A 16,852-nucleotide genomic window follows, 5' to 3' on the forward strand; every position below is an offset into this window, starting at 1 on the left:
TATTCTATTTTATTCCTCCTCTTTTTCTTTCTACTGTTTGCTCTCCAAAAGGCAACTTTAGGCAATCTTACATTATAGTCTCAACCAGGTCTTGTGCATTTAACTCAACCAGGTTTTAGTAATCACATTTGATCTCCTAAGTATGTCATGCCTATTTGCCTTCACTTCACAAGCTTTAGCACTTTAGCGTTGGAATGTTCTGGATTTGCTAATATTAATACATATTTAATCAGCAAATAATCATTTTGCCAGGGGTTCAAAGGGCAAGGATACAAATACAAGGTGATGCCAGACAACCTTGGCGTATATACCATTAAAGATGGAATGTAAGAGATATTCCATTTGTTTTTAATTTTGCTATTTAAAATGTTAATGTTTCAGTTTAATTTATCGCTATGTACATTGGGGATTCTGAGATAGTTGTAGACAGAGAAGAAGAGAAAAGAGGCATTTAAAATATCCAGCCATCAGTTGTTGAGACTCCCACACTGTAAGAAACGTACCGTGAAATTCACAGTATTTAACTGGCAGAAATTGACAAGTTACTTACTGTAATTCATTTTACAGTATTGAACTGGCAACACTTGACAAGTTACTACTGTAATTCATTTTAAAATGGCTGCCAGTTAAATACTGTAATTCATTTTACAGTAAGTAACTTGTCAATTGTTGCCAGTTAAATACTGTAAAATGAATTACAGTAAGTAACTTGTCAATTGCTGCCAGTTAAATACTGTAAAGGAAATCACAGTATTTACAAGTTTTTATTTACAGTAACAGTAATTATTATTGTTAGTAAAATGAAACACATTAACTTCCAAGTACTGTATTTGTGTTTACGGTAATAGTGTTTTAACCGTAAAATGAAACAGTAATATTTAATTACTTTATTTTTTGTTACAGCAGTAGTGTTATAGCTGTAGAATAAAACAGTAATTTCGAAGCATTGTATTTTTGTTTAAGCTAATAGTATTTTAACTTTAAAATAAAACACTGCCATTTAAAAAGTACTGTATTTTTTGTTTACGGTAATAGTGTTTCAATTGTAACATAGAAAGACTAAATTAATGCTATAATTTTAAGTTACAGTATCAGTATCGTAACTGTAAAATGTTTTATTATAGTATACTTCATGTCATGCTGGTAATTTACAGATTACCCAGAAATTATTGACAAAATGTTAAAGCTCACCAATGACTGCAGGGAGACAGCAAACAATACATTTTAACAATGTGTTCTTAATTGTTGAATGGTATCAAGACCATGTATTTTCTTGTGCTAAATGATAAATATGTTCATCCATAAAACAATCGATATTAATATCCAAAAACATGGAGATTGCATTTTTAAAACAGTGTCGATAACAAAACACAAAGAATATGAAGCCATTTCTTCTGCCAAGCCATTTTAGAGACATGCTGTAGTTGAAAAGGTGTCACGACCTCGACACAAACTGGAGAACCCAAATGCACGACCCAGAGATACAGTCTTGAATGTAACAAACATTTTCTTTTTAATGTCATTGAACAGAAAATCCTTCTAAAATAAACTTAAACTAACAAAACCTGACAAGACTGGAAACAATCCTCTCTTTGCTGAGGCCTGGCACGACCACATGTGGGAACAAACATGAACTGACACAGGACAGGGGGGAGACAGGACTATTTAAACATGAGGTGAGTGGGAACAGGTGGAAACAATCAGGGGCGGGGCAGACACTGACGATGGCGGGAAAACACAAAAAGGGAGGAAGTAAAAGGGCCTGAAATGAGAGACAAGAGGTAAGTAGAAAATGAAACAGGAAATGGAAAACGAGACACGACATGAAACACAGGGACTTAACTAGAGATGAATGACATAAATAGACAGACCTGTCATGACGTGAATAAACATGAAAACCTTACTAAATGCGAAATGACAGACATAATACATAAACATAACCAACACATTTGACGAGACACAAAAACGGCACTGTTTGGCAAATACATTATCACTATTCTTAGATAATACACAATATTTGAAAACACTTTGAATACAAACAACTAAATGCATGCAGGAATGGACCCTGTCCTGAACTTACAAACCTTACATGTGTAAGACATTTGGATAAGCTTGCCGAGTACAGTTAGCTTAACTTGCTTTTTCACTAAGCGGCCTGACGTCGGACTGTCAAACTTTGGCTAGGGTTACATAAATTAACTGACAAAATTATTTGTATTAATTACTTTCTTTTTCTCTTGAGTTACCATGTCCACTGGGGGAGTTTACTTCCTTGTTCAGCAAACGGTGTGACCTAGCGCTGAGGACTCATAAATACTGCAAGGAGCCAATTGGGACAGATTGCGACAAACCACCTGCTTCCATGTTAAAGGGGGGATTTGGGTTTTGTCAGTGACCTTTGTGTTTTCTGTTACTATTAATTATCCCTTGGTTTCAACTTGGTTTGGCCAAGCCACTATATAGGTTCCTTGGGTTTTCATTTTAGCCAGTTTGTTGAGTTAACACTTAAGTTGATTCCATGTTTCTTTGAAGCATGTTCTGTTGACCTCTTTTATAGGCCTAGTTATTAGAAATGATTGGTTTATGATGTTTTCTTAGGACTTTTGGGGTAAATAAAAAACCCTGTTTATTTAAACCACTCTTGTGTCCTGTTGTTCATACCCCTCAATGTTTATTCATCATTCAATTCATTCTAAATGTTATTCTGTAGATTGTGTACATTACTTTTCACTTTACTGCTTTTTGCACTCCTGGTTAGAAGATAAACTGCATTTTGTTGTCTCAGTACCTGTAATCTGTGCAATAACAATAAAGTTGAATCTAATCTTGAGCAGGAACAAATGTCTTTACTTAGTACATATCTGACATTAACACATTTGTGCATTCTTTATAAATGCAAACTGGTCAAGAACACTGACGGAAGTAGTTTTGCAAAGTAATAAGTCTTTCTGTCTTTTACATGTAGGATTCAACCCCCCTTGTATTGATTTGTTTTAAAATGAACAGACACTTGAGTCATTCATTTGTAGTGATATAATAATTGTTCATCTGCAACGAAGAACGGCAACGCAAATCCCGCCATTGCAAACCGAGTCAAGTCGACTCCGAGCTTTCCGACTTCAGGCAAGCTTTTTGAGGCCTCCCCCAGCTGCAATCGGCTATTCTCATCTACTTTCGAGTCGCCACAATAATAATACAAACTATGATTATTACCTTACTTTTGTCTATTTTGTATTCCTCTGTGTTGCGTTTTTAATTAAGGTGCAATGCCAAGACACATTCTTTGTATAAATCAGCACCACATTTGTAGTTCTTCTAGTTTGCAAAGACATAGGGTCTTACAAATATATCTAATAAGTATATAAAATATCTAGTATAGCCAAACTAGTAATTACACTGCATCAAGATGATATATATTAAGAAAAATATGTTGGTTTATTTAAGATATTTTAGCTATAAATGGTTTTTTTCGGTTGGTTCTTTCTTTTTTGGTTACTGTGATCTTCTACAGTACATTGTTGGTTACCGTGATCTTCTACAGTACATTGTTGGTTACTGTGATCTTCTACAGTACATTGTTGGTAACCGTGATCTTCTACAGTACATTGTTGGTTACTGTGATCCTCTATAGTACATTGTTGGTTACTGTGATCTTCTACAGTACATTGTTGGTAACCGTGATCTTCTACAGTACATTGTTGGTTACTGTGATCCTCTATAGTACATTGTTGGTTACTGTGATCTTCTACAGTACATTGTTGGTTACCGTGATCTTATACAGTACATTGTTGGTTACCGTGATCTTCTGCAGTACATTGTTGGTTACTGTGATCTTCTACAGTACATTGTTGGTTACTGTGATCTTCTACAGTACATTGTTGGTTACTGTGATCTTCTACAGTACATTGTTGGTTACTGTGAACATCTACAGCAGCGGTTCTCAAACTTTGGGCAGGTGGTCCGTGGAAAAAAGCTAAATAAAATCCACTTTTTACTATCAATGATTTTCGGGGATCACCTCATATGTGACTTTCTCTATCGAAATCAGTCGCATTGACCCGAAGACACATTTTGAGTTGTATACACTGTTGGAAAGAGGAGATTCCTAGCTTTCTAATGATATCAGGCACTGGGGTAGTGTTCGTTGGGCTCATCGGACATTTATGAGAGAAAATCTCTAATGTCCGAGTGTAAGTGAATGCAACACAAGACACGAGCCTTGTAACCCCTCCCCCGGCGCTGGCGCGAGCGTGGAAATATGATTGGCGGCGATTTCATTTGAACTGGACGGCGCAAAACGAGAAGCATCCAGACCCAAGTACTGTACACGGAAGGTGCGAGGTATTTCAAGTCTACAATGACAGAGAAGAGACTGTCAAGTTTGGCTGTAGTCAGCATTGAATCAAAACGCACTAAAACTTTGGATCTTGATCAGTTTGTGAGGCGTTTTGCTCAACAGAATGGTAATCGCTGCATCATAACAGTGATTGATAGCTGATAGGAATAATATGATTGTTAATATTATCATATTAATTCAGACAAACATCGATGAGACAGTTAATTCATGTAGGCTACTTATTGCAGCAGTCTGCATATATTTGGTACCCCTGGTCCAAGAGTGAAACAAACTAATTCAGTTATTGTTCAGTTAAAATGCATTCAATTAGGCCTATGTCTGCCATCTTATATATGTCTATTTAAGGCTTTACTGATGTGACACAATAATGTCACCTATGTTATTGAGTTAAAATGTCAATATTTTGGCTTTCCAAGTTAACATTTATTGATATGACTGCAAATAAAACAGCATATACTTCTGCCAGGGGATGCCACCCCTCAAAATCTCTTGCCACCCTCTTGCCACCCCATGAATATTTTTCTAGATCCACCCCTGAGTAGGCTATATTTTTCATTTAGTTTATTTAATAAGTGAATTTCAGGACAACTTTGGGATTTTTTTAGATTTAAATAGATTTTGAAAGTGGAGAGAGAGAGAGAGAGAGAGAGAGAGAGAGAGAGAGAGAGAGAGAGAGAGAGAGAAGAGAGAGAGAGAGAGAGAGAAGCAGTGCTGTCTGCTTGGTTGCAATACTGTTGCTCAAGCCTTTATGCAACTTAGGCCTATACATTGTTTATGTTACTTATAGCCTATGCCTGTGTGTCCATGGTTTTGAGTCTGTGTGTGTTGAGCGCAGCACCGTCTGCTTTTTGCAGTACAGTAACTAAAGTAGGACTAAGCATAGCGGTAGTTTTTTGTAGACCTGTCCATGGGCGCGGGAAGGGGGGTGCTGAGGGCGCTGCAGCACCCCCTAGCGGCAGGCAGGGGGTGCGGAGCTCCCCTGTCTGAATTATTATTTGACGGTTATTGCTTCTCCCGCTGTGCATAATCTGTGTAATATGTAGCCAATAAATTCCACATTGTTGGTAAAATAATATTTTGGCCTGCCCCGAATGTTTTTTCTGTAGCCCCGGACAATTCTACCTCAATTATATAATACATTCACCGTGCTTTACGTGAGCCTCATCAAGATACTAGAAAGGACGGCAGGACTGTAATTTCCCGTGTTCAGTGAATGCGACAGAGGCAAGACACCAGACCAATCAGAGAGTTGCATTGAAATAAAAGTGTGCTTGTGTCATTCAAGCTCGCGGCTCTGTGTGTGTCCGGAAATAGCGCATTTAGTGTGTGTGAGAGAGGGGGAGAGAGAGAGGGACCGGTGCCAGCAGCAGGGACCGTGTTGTTAGCATCTGGTTAGCTAGCTGCACTAACGGACATACGGAGCTGTTTGTTCCACAACAAGCTGGAGGAGAGCTCTCCTCTCAGACCGAGGGGCTCAGGTGAGCTAAAGGACTCTCTGAGTGTTTAGATAGTTAACTTTAGTCTAAGTTATCTCAGTGGGTCTCAAACGGTTTGGTCAAAAATTATTCAAAGGTTATTTCCGCGGCACACCTTCATATGATCATTAATTTATAGTTATAAAAAAAATAAGAGAATAAAGGAAAAACAGTTATGAAATACTATATGGCAGTAAAACAAGAATACAGTTTGAAAGGGGAGTGATTTGTAAAATTTCCATAAAGAAAAAGAACATCTGCTTACAGTTATGTTTCATCTGGGTGTTGAGAGATGTATCCATAGAACTCTTAATATTGCTCTCAAAGTGCACCAGATTGATGCTTTTAACTTCAACATTTAAAAAAAATCTTCCCGGGGGAGCATCCCCCCGGACCCCCCTAGAGGAGGTGAGGTCCGCTCCCCACTCGTAAAAAATAGCACTTTACCCCTGCCTATAGGCCGTGAGCTGATTATCGAGCCTTCATTGTAACAGTCGCGGGTTTACTGTGTGTTTGCGTGTGGGGAGTTTTTTTGTGCGTGCTCTAGTGCCCGTAATAGTGTTCACTGGAGTCCAGCACCTCAGCACCCCCACTCAAAATACCTTCCCGCGCCTCTGGACCTGTCTGCCCGTTTTGTGAGTGCACTGCGCGCATGCGCACTTGTGGCATTGTTTGGGATGACCTAATTAAAATACCGTCCGCCGTCCTCTTTGAGTAACATACACAACGCAGACAGACACCGGTCACAAAAGTATCAGATAGGCTTCAATTTTATTTTGATTGTCTATAATTAACTATAAAAAAATATCGGCGTTTTAACACTAAGTTTATATATGTACTTATTTTTACGGTTTGCATATGAGGTGGTCCGCGAAAATCCTTGATAATAAATAGTGGTCCGCATAAACAAAAAGTTTGAGAACCCCTGATCTACAGTACATTGTTGGTTACTGTGATCAGGGCCGTATCCAGGATTTCCTAAATACCGAGGTCCAAATATGTTAGGGGGGTTCGGGGGACATCCCCCGAGATTTTTGGGATTTTCATGTTCTAGTTAGGTGCTTTTTAAGTCCTGTAGGGCAGTGGTTCCCAACCTTTTTTTGTCTTGTGTACCCCCTGAGCCTTCTGTCATACCATGAGTACCCCCTCACTCATACGTGCTGATGATCCTTCACAAGTAGAATGTAACTGATTATTGAATGAAAATAACTTTCTTTCATCTCCTTAATTTGAACATCTAATTCTCAGGCATTTTCTTAATTTTAACTTAAATCACTCAATAAAAACGAATATGTTGCCTTGAAAATAAATAATATAATCAAATAAATATATATGAAATCAAAATAATCAACTTATCTTTGCTATATATCTTGTAACATTTAGGCTTAAACCTGGAGGCCCTTTGAATAAGTCCCCTTTAAACAGGCATTTAAACTTTAATTCGGGAACAAAACACTTAGCAAAATAATATCCAGAATCAGTATAGGCCTAGCAGTTTCTTTTCACCAGTCATGTGAGCTTTAATGAGACACTTGAGCTTGCTTGTCTTTCATAAGCTTTGATAGTTCTGGAGGCAGTGTGGAAACAGCTGTGACCAGGCTGGTCTCCACATCCAGCCTGTTCCTCTGCTTGGTTTTGATGTGTGTTAAAGCTGAGAAGATCACCTCACACAAATAAGTAGAACCAAACGGCAAGGGTTCAATCAGTGCATGTTTTCCCAGTTCAGGATATTCCTTCTCCACATCACACCAAAACTCAGTCAATGACTTCTCAGCATATGCCATCTTCAGACCACGTTTAGATGATAATTCCATCAGAGGCTCCTGCAGCATTGCTGGAAGGCTGTTGCTGCTCTCACTCACAATGAATGGGTTCCTCACCCAATCCAGTCTTTCTGACTTATTTTCAATGTCCTGAAAATAATGGCTGAAATCAGTGCATTGTTTGGACAGGTGTGCTTGCACCAGTTTGACCACTGGACCCCTGGCAACAGCAGTTGTGGCAAGATGGGCATTGAGTAGTGGGAAACAGCGCACGTCTCCTCATACTTGTCAACCCTCCCGATTTTCGCGGGAGACTCCCGATTTCATTGCCCTCTCCCGGTTTCCTCCCGGGGTCCTATTTCTCCCGCATTTCTCCCGATTTCTGACAAAATCAGATTTACACACGACTGTTTCCACTCGGACTTTAATACAGCTACACCATTGTTTGTTTTCCATGGTAACACGTCTCTTTAGTAGCGCGCGCAACTCAAAGTCTGAGCGGGTGAGGCAGATATTCACAGAAAACAGAACAAGAATCGACTACTCTACTCTCTGCTTACTCCTTTCCTGTAAAATACAGGTCCAGGCCACTAATGCTCCATCAAGGACGGTGCCACAGGCCGCAAGGCAGTGCACTTACAACTACAATAATGTTAATGTTAATCTAACAGCTCCGGCGTTCCACTAGCACCCCCCCCCCCCCCCCCCCAATTTTGCATTTTGAAATGCTCCCGATTTCTGAGGTTTAATGGTTGGCAAGTATGCCGTCTCCCTCATCACATTTCCTCTCCCATAGTTTGAGCTTTTTTGTGAATCCTTGAACTTTGTCATACAATTTCAGGATATGTGACTCCTTGCCCTGAAGTGATAGGTTGAGCTCGTTGAGTTTGGTAAACACATCAGCAAGATATGCCAGGCGCGCCACCCACTTGTCATCCTCAAGCTGCACAGCAAGAGGATGCAGATGATCCGTCAAGAACACAAAAACTTCATTGCGAAGTTCATAAAGTCTCAGTAGCGTTTAGACGTACGACAGCCAGCGTACGTCTGTGTGAAGCAATAGCTGATCGTGCTCTGTGCCGTTCTCATGACAAAGAGTTTCAAACAGCCTGTGATTCAATGGCCGAGATTGGATGAAGTTTATCATCTTCACAGCATCATCCATAACAGCACTTAAATCAGGGCTCATCCTCTTGCTAGCTAGTGCTTCACGATGAATAATACAATGCATCCATTTAATGTCGGGATTTACCTTTCTTACGTGCCCAAAAAGTCCCTTTACACACCCCGTCATCGCAGCTGCTCCATCAGTACAGATGTGGCTGCAGGTTTTTCACTGCAGATGATGTTCTCTGAACAAGCTGTCGATAACCTGGAACAATTCTTTCCCAGTTGTGTTTCCTCGCAGCGTTTTGCAAAATAAAATATGCTCGTTTATGTCCGACGCATCTTTGTAACGCACGAAGGACAGGAGCTGCGCTTCTCCACTCACGTCTGTCATTTCATCCAGCTGCAAAGCGAACTGACCGGCTAGTTTAATTTTGTTCACCACTTGTCCAATTATATTAACAGACATATCATTGATCCGACGGGATACGGTGTTATTCGACAGGGGAACTTTCTTGAGTGCTTCGGCTGCTTTCTTGTCTATCATAATTTCGGCCAACGCAGTCGCTGCAGGGAGAATGAGCTCCTCAACAATAGAGTGAGGTTTTTTTTATTTAGCCACAAGCAGGGACACGGCGTAAGAGGCCTCGAGTGCTTTCATTGACACATTCGTGGCTTTCATCATTACTGTCTGGCTCGACTTAAAAATTCCGACAGCTTTCGTCTGTAAAATTCTTCACTTTTATCGACACTTCCCGAGTGTATGGTGCTCTGGTTAATTTCACTTTTTTGTTTGCATTATTTTTGTCATTTAAATCTGTTTTGTTTGATTCTCAAAAGAGAACAAAGATGTAAGCAAATTGTGTTTTATACAATTGTATGTTATTATGACATCATAACTGCAATAGATGTATGTTGTCTTACAATTATGCCTATTGTAAATTAAGACTATTGTTATAGATATATAGATATATAGATAGATGGGCAGGGGTGCACATAACTTTTTTGGCCTGGAACTCAAAGGAGCACCTGGAGATGTGACTTGGTGCTCACCAAATATCGCGACCCGTCTCGCAGAATGAATAAAACAGGGATACATGGATAACTTATTGCGATATAAAATGTATTCATAAATAAATATGAATTAACACATTATGGTGTGTGTGTTAGTCTGTATAATCAGTAGTGTAGGTGAGTGGATGTGTGCAAAGTATGGTGTGTGAAGGTGTTGGATGGAAAACAAAATAAAATAAATCAAATTACTGCTCTTGTAATTAACACTGTTCTAAAACACACTGAAATCAACTGACATCCTCACATCAATCATCTCTTTAAGCATTGAATGTCTGTTCTTTTAACACTGAAATCAACTGTCATCTTTTTAAGCACTGATGAAGAATGTGACTCTCTATTCTGTTAACACTGAAACACTGAACAATAACTCAAACTGACTGCCCTTTAACCACTGCAATTAAATGTTGGTTCTGTAAACACTAGAACAAACACTGAAACACTGAAACATAACTTAACTGACTGCCCTTTAACCACTGCAATTAAATGTTGGTTCTGTAAACACTAGAACAAACACTGAAACACTGAAAAATAACTTAACTGACTGCCTTTTAACCACTGCAATTAAATGTTGGTTCTGTAAACACTAGAACAAACACTGAAACACTGAAACATAACTTAACTGACTGCCCTTTAACCACTGCAATTAAATGTTGGTTCTGTAAACTCAGGATAAAACACTGAAACACTGAAAAATAACTCAACTGACTGCCCTTTAACCACTGCAATTAAATGTTGGTTCTGTAAACACTGGAACAACTGACTGGCTCTTCTTTCAGCTCAGTTTAAAGCTACAATCTCTCCATTTATCTTTTTATTCTACAAGCTGGACATCATCATCCTCACTGCTCTCTTGACTGCTGCTATCACTGTCCTCAATTTCAACCATGGCAGCTGCTGATGTAGGCCTACTCCTCTCCCTCTGGTTGAGACTACGATCAGCTGTTTGCATCCACAAGTCAATAGCCTGCTTTGGGTCAAAGGTCTCTGTTGTCAACTTAGACAGGTGGATGTGCATCAGGGATGACAGGCGACAGTCTGACAGGCGGGATCTGTACTTGGTTTTAATAATGTTAAGGTGTGAAAATCCTCTCTCACATGCAGCACTGCTTAAAGGCAGTGTAAGGGACAACACAAGGACTTTCTTAATGTTAGAGTAATTCTCTGGATTGCCTGTCTTCACAATGTTGACCAAGTCATACACAGAGGAGGCTGCTAAACGTTTTCCTGCTTGCTTTAAACGCATCCATTCACTTAGAATGGAGTCTCTGTCAACAGACATGCTGGCCTCATAATTCTGGAGGATGCTTTTAAGTGTTGTGTTGCCAAAACTGTGGAGGTCTTTCCTTTCCTGAGGCCAAGTTGAAGGATCAAAAATTAGAAATTGGTCACATGACTTGAGGGATTCATATCTGGTTTCAAACTCTTGAATTAAACCCCTCAGTACATTATTCTTGTCCCTGTCAGCATCAGCATTTGCAACACTTTGTTTCCTGTACTTCCCATCATCACTGTCAAGCAGAAGTGTCAGCTGGCCAACAGCTACCATGAGCTCATCTTTGCATTCACCGATACTCAGCTGATCTCGCTGGAACTTGAGAGAGAGCCCCTGTAATATCTTCCCAATATCAAGCATGTTGGCTAGGAAACAGTGAAAACGCTCTGTGCAGACATGCTTTAGGTCACTGTCATCACTTTTAGCCAGTTGTATTTTAATGGCAGGTAATAGCCTCCATATTTTTAACAGAGTCTCATGTCTCCAAGCAGACCATCTAATGTTGTGAAACTTTCCCAGTTTTACAAAGTCAATGCCAGTCTCATCACAGTGTTTCTTTAGTTGTGCTGTGTTAGCGGCACCCCTCTTTTGCAAATAAAAGCGTAGCAAACTGACAACGGAGCGATTAAAAGACTCTCAGTATGGCACCATGCGATCGGCTGATTTGGCGCAGTTCTCCAGGGTGTGGGCTGTACACAGAATATGAACCAGGGAATCCCCGACGTCCACTATCCGGCGTAGTTTAGGGATGACGCCGTTGTATACTCCCACGTTGACAGCTGCTCCGTCTGTACACACCGAGACCAACTTTGTCTTCCACTCATCCGCTAATCCACATGCATTAAATAGTTGCACAAATCCGTCAACAATGTCCTGTGCTGATCGTGCTGCCCCCAGATTAATTAATCCAAGGAAATTCGAGTTTAACTCTCCGTCGCTTGACACAGACACAATGTACACGATTTCCTGCTCAGTTTTGTTGATGTCTTCTGATCCGTCAAAGAGCAGACCCCAGAATTCTGCTGCTTTTAATTTTTCAAACAGTTCCGTGCTGATTGTCTGTGCAATAGTCTGCATGATGCGGGATCCTCCTTCTCTTGAATGATACGCAGTCCCGACATCAACTCCAAGCCTCTTAAACAGAGGAATGTCCTCTTCATACGAGCGCATCGGCCGTGCGTGTTTAGCTTTATGAAAGGCCAACAGAAATATATTACTGAGTGCCTGACGCTGTTCTTCGTTAATTTTGTCTTGCCACCTATCAAGAGGGCGACTCCGACCCTGTCTGCTGCTGTTTTCAATTGTTTTAATGATGTTCACGTGCTCTTTGCTTTTCTCATGTTTTTCGAAAGGTGGGTGACTGAAATTATTTGTCCCAGTATAAAACGCGCTGTTTTTATCTGCCAGATTAGGATGCTCACGGCATAATTTGCACCACATGTCGGTGCGTTCATCATTGGATTTAAACCAGCCCACCTGCTGAAGCCACTTTTCAGAAAAAACACGTTTTCTTTGCGAGTCAGGTGGTGGTTCAGTGTGTTGTCTCTTTGGTGGTGGCGGTCCTGGAAAACCAAAAAAGTTACTCAGCGTTGCTTGCTTTTTGGACATTTTAACAAGTGCCTGCAGATAGTGTCACGATTTTCCAAGTGCCGCTCGCTGCAGAGCCGAGATCCAGGGGCGGGGCTGAAGCGCTAGGTCCAGGGGTGGGATTTTCAGGAAGAAATTTCCTCTCAGTGGCCCCAGCAGTTGGTGCGCAAAAGCGTTTCCCGGGGTTCATCTGGCAGCGCATCATTCAATTTCGGTGCGCATGCGCACTGGCGCACCAGTTATGTGCACCCCTGTAGATGGGGTTATTAAGCCTACATTATTTTGTGTGACTGTACCTGCAGTTCCTCCCTGACTTCCATCACTTTCTCTCTCTCTCTCTTTCTCTGCCTGTCCTGTCTCTTCCTTACCAACGCTGAGCTTCGACTGACATAGTCTTTTCATTATATCTGAGTCAGTGTAAAAAGAAAACAATACAATGTTATATCTCAATTGTTTTACTCAAATTGAAATGAAAGAAAAGCATTACAACGTTTGTTAAAAGGTATCCTTCTGACATTGGATGAATGTAATTAACTTTAGCTCTCTAGCTAGTTTATTCACGCAATTTAAACCAAAGTATAGCTGCAATATAAGTTAGTGTGCATGTTGTCGGACGTCCACTGACTAACGTAGAGCGTTCACACAGGATCTGCTGGTCCTATGATGTCCTGATGAACAGAAACACAAGCAGCCCACTGGACTCAGATCTCTAGATACCTCATCACTCCTTCGCTGCTCCGGTTCAAGTCCGGGGCCCTTTCTCATTTCATCAAATCCCCCTCCTCGACTCCTCGACTCCTCGGTCCTCCGGTAGTGACCCGGCAATGAATTTCAGCGCGCCATGTTGAAGGACATCTCATTTCTCTAAATGCACTTTGAGGACCGAGGATCGAGCCTTGAGGAGGCTCTCTGGAGGAGCTCTAACCAAGGATACACTGGTGGGTCCTCCACGGTCCTCCACGGCTCCTTTGTTGATGCATTTCCGGGAACAGAGATGTTTCAAAGAGTCGTGACGCACGGCCGGACTTATCTCAGCCAATGACAGCTCTGCTTGCATCCCCTGGATATTATTTTATTAACTGCTTTCATCGCGACGCGATGTTTACAGTGAGAACAGCTGTGAAGTCCGTGCAGAAAGCAGAGCAGTGTGTAAAATATAATCACTAGGCCTACTCTCTTTATTTGCTTTAGTTTAGTAGATATCTACAAACAAAGAGTCCATATTTTTCTAAAACCATTTAGTGCTTCACATAATAAAATACACAACGGCTGTAGCCTGTTTTAGGAGCTGTAGGTGCGTGTGTGTGGTGTGTGCGTAGATGCAGCGGACAGACAGGTCTCAGTTGGTTTGGTGTCCTCTGCTTACTTTTAATACTTGTAAATAAAACTTTTGGCCCGTAATTTATTTTTCTCATTGTAGCGACCAGAGAGGGGAGAGGGGGGGGGGTGATATATCCAGTCTCTGATAGTGTTACGTTATTATGAGAGTGCTCTGTTTGATTCTGAAATTGTATATATTTATATAAATATATACAAATATATATATATATATATATATGTGTGTGTGTGTGTGTGTGTGTCTGTCCGCATCTGTAGTCTGTTATTGTCTCATTATACCGCACTGTGAATGAATCAAAGTAAATATATACAGTTGCAAGAAAAAGTATGTTAACCCTTTGGAACTACCTGGATTTCTGCATAAATTGGTCATAAAATGTGTTCTGATCTTCATCTAAGTCACAACAATAGACAAACACAGTCTGCTTAAGCTAAAACCACACAAACAATTATATGTTTTTATGTTTTTATTGAACACACCATGTAAACATTCACAGTGCAGGGTGGAAAAAATGTGAACCCTTGGATTTAATAACTGGTTGACCCTCCTTTGGCAGCGATAACCTCAACCAAACATTTCCTATTGTTGCATATCAGACCTGCACAACGGTCAGGAGACATTTTGGACCATTCCTCTTTACAAAACTGTTTCAGTTCAGAAATATTCTTGGAATGTCTGGTGTGAATCGCTCTCTTGAGGTCATGCCACAGCATCTCAATTGGGTTGAGGTCAGGACTCTGACTGGGCCACTCCAGAAGGCGTATTTTCTTCTGTTGAAGCCATTCTGTTGTTGATTTACTTCTGTGCTTTGGGTCATTGTCCTGTTGCATCACCCATCTTCTGTTGAGCTTCAATTGGTGGACAGATGGCCTTAAGTTCTCCAGCAAAATGTCTTGATAAACTTGAGAATTCATTTTTCCGTCGATGATGGCAATCTGTCCAGGCCCTGAGGCAGCAAAGCAGCCCCAAACCATGATGCTCCCTCCACTATACTTCACCGTTGGGATGAGGTTTTGATGTTGGTGTGCTGTGCCTTTTTTTCTCCACACATAGCGTTGTGTGTTCCTTCCAAACAACTCCAACTTTGGTTTCATCTGTCCACAGAATATTTTGCCAGTAGTGCAGTGGAACATCCAGGTGCTCTTTTGCAAACTTCAAACGTGCAGCAATGTTTTTTCTGGACAGCAGTGGCTTCCTCCACTTTATGACCAACTTATGCAGAAATCCAGGTAATTCCAAAGGGTTCACATACTTTTTATTGCAACTGTAAGTGGTCATGAACACATCTGTCCATCAGACAGAGGGCTGCTGTGCCTCCTGTCATCATTAATGAACGTCAATCAATCAATCAATGTTTATTTATATAGCCCAATATCACAAATGTTACATTTGTCTCAGTGGACTTCACAGTTTGTACAGAATATCAGTATGGCAATATGACACCCTCTGTCCTTAGACCCTCACATTGTACAAGGAAAAACTTCCAGAGAAAACCCACAGTTTAAAGGGGAAAATGGGAGAAACCTCAGGGAGAGCAACAGAGGAGGGATCCCTCTCCCAGGACGGACAGACGTGCAATAGATGCCGTGTGTAAATTGAAAAGATAATACATTTGCAACATAGGTAGTCCAAATGTTTGGAAATGCATGTGTGTATTATAGGAAGATGAATCCACGAGGATATCCATCCAGGACTTATGATCCAGGACCACAGCCACGACTCAAGATCCAGGACTCGCGATCCATGACACAGGACCGCAGGATCATCCATGACTCCGGATCCCGGCGTATATAGACACCAAAAAGAAAGACATTTGGGGAAGCTGGGTTAATCGGAACATGAGAGTACACAGGTATAGACAGAGAGAAGGAAGAAGTAAGATGTCCCCCGACAAAACTAAGCCTATATCAGCAAAACTAGGGGCTGAATCTAATCAGCCCTAACTATAAGCTTTATCAAAAAGGAAGGTCTTAAGCGCACTCTTAAAAACGGATAGGGTGTCTGCCGCCCGAACACAAACTGGAAGCTGATTCCACAAAAGTGGAGCTTGATAAGAAAAGGCTCTCTTTAAAATGACCGCTCAGAGGAGAGGAGTTCTCATTTCGCTAACCGCCTGCTGCTTCCCCTCCTCGCTCCTCGGCTCCCCTCCTCGGCTCCTCCGCTCGCATCTCCTGTGGGCGCGACTAAGTCTTGAGGATAGGAGTCGAGGAGGGGAGTTAGAGAAATGAGAAAGGGCCCGGGCCGCAGTGGTTTGTTGATACATGTCGTCTTCTTCTGTTTGCTTTCATCGAGGCTACGTAGTTATGCAGTGCCCCCATCGTCAGTAAATGGAAGTACTACAAAGAACCCCGTTTAGTGATATTATTTCACAAGTTTTGTAAACACAGCTCGAAAAATATTACCGAGGTCTGGACCTCGGTAACCTCAATGGTAGATACGGCCATGACTGTGATCTTCTACAGTACATTGTTGGTTACTGTGATGTTCTACAGTACATTGTAGGTTACCTTGATATTCTAAAGTACATTGTTTGTTACTGTGATCTTCTACAATACATTGTTGGTTACTGTGATCATCTACAGTACATTGTTGGTTACTGTGATCTTCTAGTGCATTGTTGCTTACTGTGAACATCTACAGTACATTGCTGGTTACTGTGATCTTCTAGTACATTGTTGCTTACTGTGATCATCTACAGTACATTGCTGGTTACTGTGATCTTATAGTACATTGTTGCTTACTGTGATCATCTACAGTACATCGTTGGTTACTGTGATCAACTACAGTACATTGTTGGTTACTGTGATGTTCTACAGTACATTGGAGGTTACTGTGATCTTCTACAGTACATTCGAGGTTACTGTAATCTTCTACAGT

Source organism: Notothenia rossii (assembly GCF_949606895.1).
Source record: "Notothenia rossii genome assembly, chromosome: 7".
NCBI lineage: Eukaryota > Metazoa > Chordata > Actinopteri > Perciformes > Nototheniidae > Notothenia > Notothenia rossii.